A 6,529-nucleotide genomic window follows, 5' to 3' on the forward strand; every position below is an offset into this window, starting at 1 on the left:
TAGTTGAAAAGATGCGCATTAGATGCAAACGGGAGAAACAGGTGCAATTGGCGGGGGGATTTATAGCGAATTTATGTTAATTGATGAATTAATTTTCGATTTGATTTCGAGAAAAGTTAGCGACGGTTCATTACGCACCGCAACCTTGAAATCTAAAGAATGACGTTTATTTTCGAATGCGTTAACAGGTTTTGAATTTTACGAATTTCAACGTCAATTAAAGGAATTAGAATCGAAGGTTTTCCAAATTCATTCAAAATATATTGACTCATATTTAAATACTTGGTCATCTTCAAACACATAGATATAGATGTATATTGTATGGGAGGGGTTGAGTTAACCACCTCGACATTATGCACCTATTGTGTCACCCTTTCTTGAGTTATATCTCATCATACAGTCTCATGGCTTTGACAAGGGCCAGTATCTCGGACGGTTTTACAGAGGCTAGTTCTTCATCTCCGATATCACTCGTACCAAAGTTTATGGCACGGATGGTTGTCGCCGCGGCGCACTCAGTGATGAGGTGTTCTGGTGTATCACCATTTTCCCCACAGAATCTGCATTCACCGTTGTTTCTTAGCTTCAATCTACGGGACAAGAGTGTCCTGTTTTAAAATCCCATGACAGTCCGAAGATTGTTGTTACTTACTCAAGCAAAAAAGATTTTTTGTTGGTTGTAAGTCCAGAGAAATTTCTTTGAGTGTCTTAGCATCGCATCACAAAGCATCGCATCGAGATGCCCCACTATATTTGTACGCTTAGGCCCCGGGAGGATTCCCATTTTACGGAACTTTACGGATGGAGTCATTTAGGTTCCTCAATTCCGCATCAACAGATGATTAAAACTAAGTGGCTTTTAATCATCTACTGATAATGCTAAAATGGTTAGCAAAAAGCGTGTCCAGTGTTTAAAAGTAAAGTGTTTCGGTGTAAGTGGTGAATTACAGTTTTATTTTTCTGTTGTAACACCAAATGTTCCAACCCTCAACTGTAATAGTATAGTTCTAATAGGTCTATATTCTTTATACATTACAAAAGAATTTAAAAAGTCGCAAAGACTTTTTAATAATACCTGTTGTATTCCTCCAATTTGTTATATCTCACTGGCAAATAAATTAAATCAAGTAGCACGAAATACATTAAAGTCGATTATTACAATTAGCCTCTTAACACTGACATATTAGATGGTGCTTTCAAAGTGCCTGGTGGCTTTTAACGAAAGTGTAGCTAAAGCTATAAGGCCAGTCCGGGGCAGCGCTATTAATCTTATATTAATTGCTAACGATACGGATTCAAACTGTGCAGGGAGTTGCTTTTATCGCATTTAGAAACCTGTGTTTTGAATCGTTCTATTAGTTACACGGTTACAGTTGGATTAAAACGGGTTTGTTTTTTATCTCATCCGTTAAGTTATCTCTTAAATTCATTATCGATGAGTAGTAGAAAATTAAACTTTAGTGTATTTAGAATGCACAATAAAAATATTCATTTTTATTTCTAAAGTGTACAAAAAATATTATTTTAATTTACTTGAAAGAGACTTGTATTCATAAATCTAGAAAAATATATTTTACCGAGTATTAGTAAGTCTACAGTTAAGCACTAAGATAATCTATACTAAATAATAGATGCAATTCCTCATAGCAAAGTGAATGCAATGCAAAGTGAAGACTGATTTATGGAATTTGTTAAAAATATTAGCAATTGGTTGTATTAACAAGTTCAGAGAACAATTTTAAATTATATGAGTGATATTCTATGTATATGAAACAAAGTCGTGTTAGTTACAACATTTATAACCTAAGAACGACTGGACTGATTTTAATAACATCTGCTTTGGCAGATTCATCCCCATCCCTAAGAGCAGAATAACTATTAAAATATCGGAAAAATTGACAGAATAAATTATGTAGGAATTAATTTTTAAATAAATTTGGTTTGAACAACCTTTTAACATATTTATAATAGTTGATGCCTACTGTAAATCTGTGACATACTTAGACATTACAGAATAGAAAGTCAACTAGAGAAAAATAGTTGGGATAATAGCATATTATATATACATATATCAAAAAAATTGTATTTAATTGTATATTTTTTGTTTCAGATGGGCTGTTACAACCAACCACGGCGCCACAACGAATCACTGCAGAACTATATATTATTAAGGTAATTTCTGTTCAATGGGAATTTTTAATGATTAATATTTTCTAGTGATTTTAAGTAAAAAGATATTAGTTGGGGGCACTTTTGGCCACCCTGTAACTTCGTTGTGGATAAAGCAAAAATATTAATTTTCACTATACATGAGGACAAACTGTTAGCTGACTATATTACCAAAATATCTAGTAATTATACCGCATAGTTTATGAATTATCGTTAGTTAAATTTCTTTAATTTCGACATTGACTCACTGACAGATCATCAAAATTCTACAGTACTTCTAACCAAGCTGCAAAAGTAGTAAAGTGTTTTGGTGTATTATGGTCATTTAGTGTTTTATTTTGCTGTTGTAACAACAAAGGTTCTAAACCCTAACTGTAATAATCTACCCCACATTTCAATTACTAAGTAAATCTAAACAGTGCCATTAAGAATAAAGTTTTTTTAATTAGTAGAGACTAGCATATCGTGCAATTGCCAAGTCATTATTATAATTATTACAGAAATAGAGATGACTAATATTGATACTAACAATTTAAAACAAAATTTTTGAATAGGTGCTTAAAGAGAAACCAAATAAAATAAATGACTTGGTTTTACATGAGATCTCACAACTTTAGTGGAAAAATTGTGTTGCGAGACTTGACATTTCTTACATTCTATGTTTTGATGGGATATGTTCTTCTGGATGCAACTAAAAGGTCCACAGCTGCTGGTCTGGTTCTCTCAACCTCAATATTCACCACAGTTTCATAATTTTCCAAATTCTATCGGAATAAGATGGTAAAGGTTGAAGGTCATTACATTTTTTTATCTTTTTGGTTGTAGAATAACTGACTTATATGAAAAAGATTACCACTGATACGATGATCCCTATTTAAATACCGATGATTGAACGTAATGACGCCTTAATATTACAAAAACTCCAAACTGGAACAATTTTTTTCAGAAGATGTAATATTACCAATATATACATACATATTTATTTATAAGCAATGAGTATCAAACAACTTTAAATCAAATGTTATATTGTCCGATAGGATATAATAACTTCTGGCCAATTAAAATAAGGCTAACAATAAAATCCAAGTTCACCAGCGATTACTGTAGTTATAAAACTCTATTTGAACATTAATCGAAATTAATGTGGAAGCATTAATTGTTTCTTGATATCATTCTCGCTAAATGGTCGTAATTTTTACGTTTGCCTCCAGGGAAGTTGGTTGCAAAGGCAGCAGCCAGAGCAACAGCAACGATACTTGTTAATTGCTTCTTAGGACTGGTTTTTCATTCTGAAATTGGATAGTCGTATTATTGGACTGCAATATTTTATTTGTCCGTTTCTAGTACAAAATTGTTTAATTTTGAATCAAAACGCCAACCAATTTACTATAAAAAAAAATCGGTCTCACCGTTAATGTAATATAATATTGTTATATTAAAATACCCGCCCAAAGATTTTACTGTTCAACACCAAGGATCCAAAACTTTGGTACTACAACAATAAAATATAACTCTAATTCACCGCAATACACACTGGTCAACACTTTGGTCAGTTAATGACATTAAATTTTTTTAAATGATGCTATTTGACTTGGATTATTGCAAATTAATAAAATTGCATTTATTGTCTCATCGGGGAGACCGAAATCGACAAAATATCAACAGGACCGACAACTTTTAATCGCCATTAACCAGACTACACAATTTTGCCAACAAGAGAAAAAATAATCAGTGGCGCACATGTTTATTTTTAGAAAAATATTATATTAATAACCCATATACACGTTCCTGGTAAATATGTCGACACTTTTTTAGCAGTAAAATATGTGGCACTTACAGTAATTTTTCCCCTCAAAATTTTATTCGAATCTCTAAAACCACTTGGAAGAAAATTTTAATAAATCGAAAAAAAATACTTTACCGCCTGTAGCTACGAAATAAAGCAGGCTCGGACCTATGTTGATATAAAAAATAAATGTTTCCCTCTCGAGATGGTACAAGTTTTTTGAAATGCTCTGTATATTGCACTGGATACTGAACTAAAGTTTTTCCAATATTATTGTTTGCAGAATTTTAATTATATGTAATTGAGTTAATTTTAATAAGGCATGGAGAGGGGGGTTAAAAATATTAAATTATGTTAATATACTACTGAATGTTCTACAGATTATAAGCAATAAACCTGGATAAATTAAAATATTATTCTCTGTTTATAGGATCGTATATTACTGATTTTATGCTCCAAATTTTTAACGTCAACAAATATGGTATTTCGATATATTTTAACTCGGCTACACCTGCTAAAGATTTAGATTTAAATCATCTTTTATTTGAAAAACAACTTTACGACTTACCATAAATGAAACGTGTACCTTAAAGAGAAACAAACACGTTCAGGTAATGTATTTGAGAAGCATAAATATCAGCCCAGAGCTTTTTAGTAGAAAAGGAAATCATATAGTCAGAGATAAGTGGGTTGTAATATAACAGACATAGAATTACATAACCCGTGGTTACACAGGAAATATACACATAATTGGTTTTCAGCTGTTGGCCTTTGATTTTGATTTTTGAGTATTTTTTTCTGAATATCATCGCATTAAGAACATATAGGTTGACTGAACTGTATTTACTAATGAATCGTATTTAACATCATTATTAATAATTTATCATACATATATAAAAAATAGCAGTTACATAATATATTTCAATGTTTAATAAATCTGTTCGTATAAAATTTGGTAACGATAGCCATATTTCAAAAGTTTAGGCATTGCCTGTTATACGTTTATGTCTTTTGGAAGATTACCAAAAATTTGTCTTCTAAAACTAAATTTACGTTTAAACATGCCATTTCAAAACGGCTATATTCCTTTCATTATTCGACATAAATAATAATGAACAGAAATATGACAAGTACACATTTAAAACAAACATAATACATAGTATGTATATTAGAGTGCTCGTGAAAAGTAAGAGTAATGTTTTATAGCTGATATATTTAAGTCTCATTGGATTAGAGTTAATAATTAAGTAATTTACTTTGTTCAATTTTTTAATTTATTTTGTAGAACTGTGAATAATAACCTTGCTGAATAAATAATAAGCTAATATGTAATATTTGTTCTTCTACTGTGGATATTTGATAATATACAACTAAATACTTTTTAGTGTCGCTGTTTTCATGCAATAATTTGAGTTCTAAACCTAAATAAATATCCCAAATGGAAACCAACGTAAAGCGGAACTCAAGGGCCTCGAAGACTCCATCCGAACACTAAGACACTCGAAGAAATTTCTCAGAATTTACAACCTAGAAAGATCAAAGATTTTCCTTGATTTAAGGCCCAGCCCCCACAGAAGTGGTAGGGGCTTATGGCATAGTAGCGGTATGGATGCAGCGTGGTTGCGATCTGGTGTTTTAACGCATACCGAGGTGGCAAAAAATAGAACGAGATCCGGCATAAGGTGTTTGTATATTTAGTAAAGTGTCGTCTTCAGAGGACGAAGACGTACTTGCATTAGTGCACTTAAATAATATGTAAAGAAAACGATATTGAGTGCATACCTCTTGCAAATTTCGTACCAGGCTGCATCTTGAGCATTTCTATTGCTGTAGTCTGGTCGATTATAATCGGATAAACATGGTTTTGGCTCAATTAATTCGACAAAGTTGATAATAAATTGTAGATCGTCCCGTATTTTTGAATAACACAAGTCTTTATGACGAAATGCCTTGTACTGAACGGGCACGCCACCGCCACGCCGCTTTCAATGCGCCACTAGTGGTCACAATATGGTATGCCCGATTTGCGCCTCTGTCGCATCATCTCCGGTGGACGATTCCTAATTTATTTACACTGGCATTGCCATCGCCACCGCCATACCTACGCCACTTCTATGGGCGCTGGGCCTAAGTAAGAACAATTTTCGGATTTTCTCTGGATTTTTAACAGGACACAAATTTTGGCACGACTTATATCTGAGATGGAGAACTAACCTTTGTAATACTGTCTCAGATACTGGCATTTGTCAAAGCCCTGAGACTGTATGATGAGTTATAACCCAAGAAAAGGGGACCCAACTGATCTATAAGATCGCGGCGATTAACAGACAGTCTTAATTCATTACCTTCTATAATGGTTGTAAACTTAACAAAATTTTTAGCAATAGGATTCGCGTTTTTGGTACCCCTAAAAGTAGACATCAAATTAGGCAAAGTTACTAATCAAATCTGGTGTAATTAAATTAATGATAAGTCGGCAACTTTAATATAATAATTATTGCGCAAAATATCATAATTCAATATCCGCTTTTAAAACGACACTATAACATTGTAAACATATTTTTTTTTTACTTT

The sequence above is a fragment of the Sitophilus oryzae genome, unplaced genomic scaffold (assembly GCF_002938485.1).
Source record: "Sitophilus oryzae breed Bouriz unplaced genomic scaffold, Soryzae_2.0 scaffold_1590_pilon_pilon, whole genome shotgun sequence".
In the NCBI taxonomy this organism is placed as follows: domain Eukaryota; kingdom Metazoa; phylum Arthropoda; class Insecta; order Coleoptera; family Curculionidae; genus Sitophilus; species Sitophilus oryzae.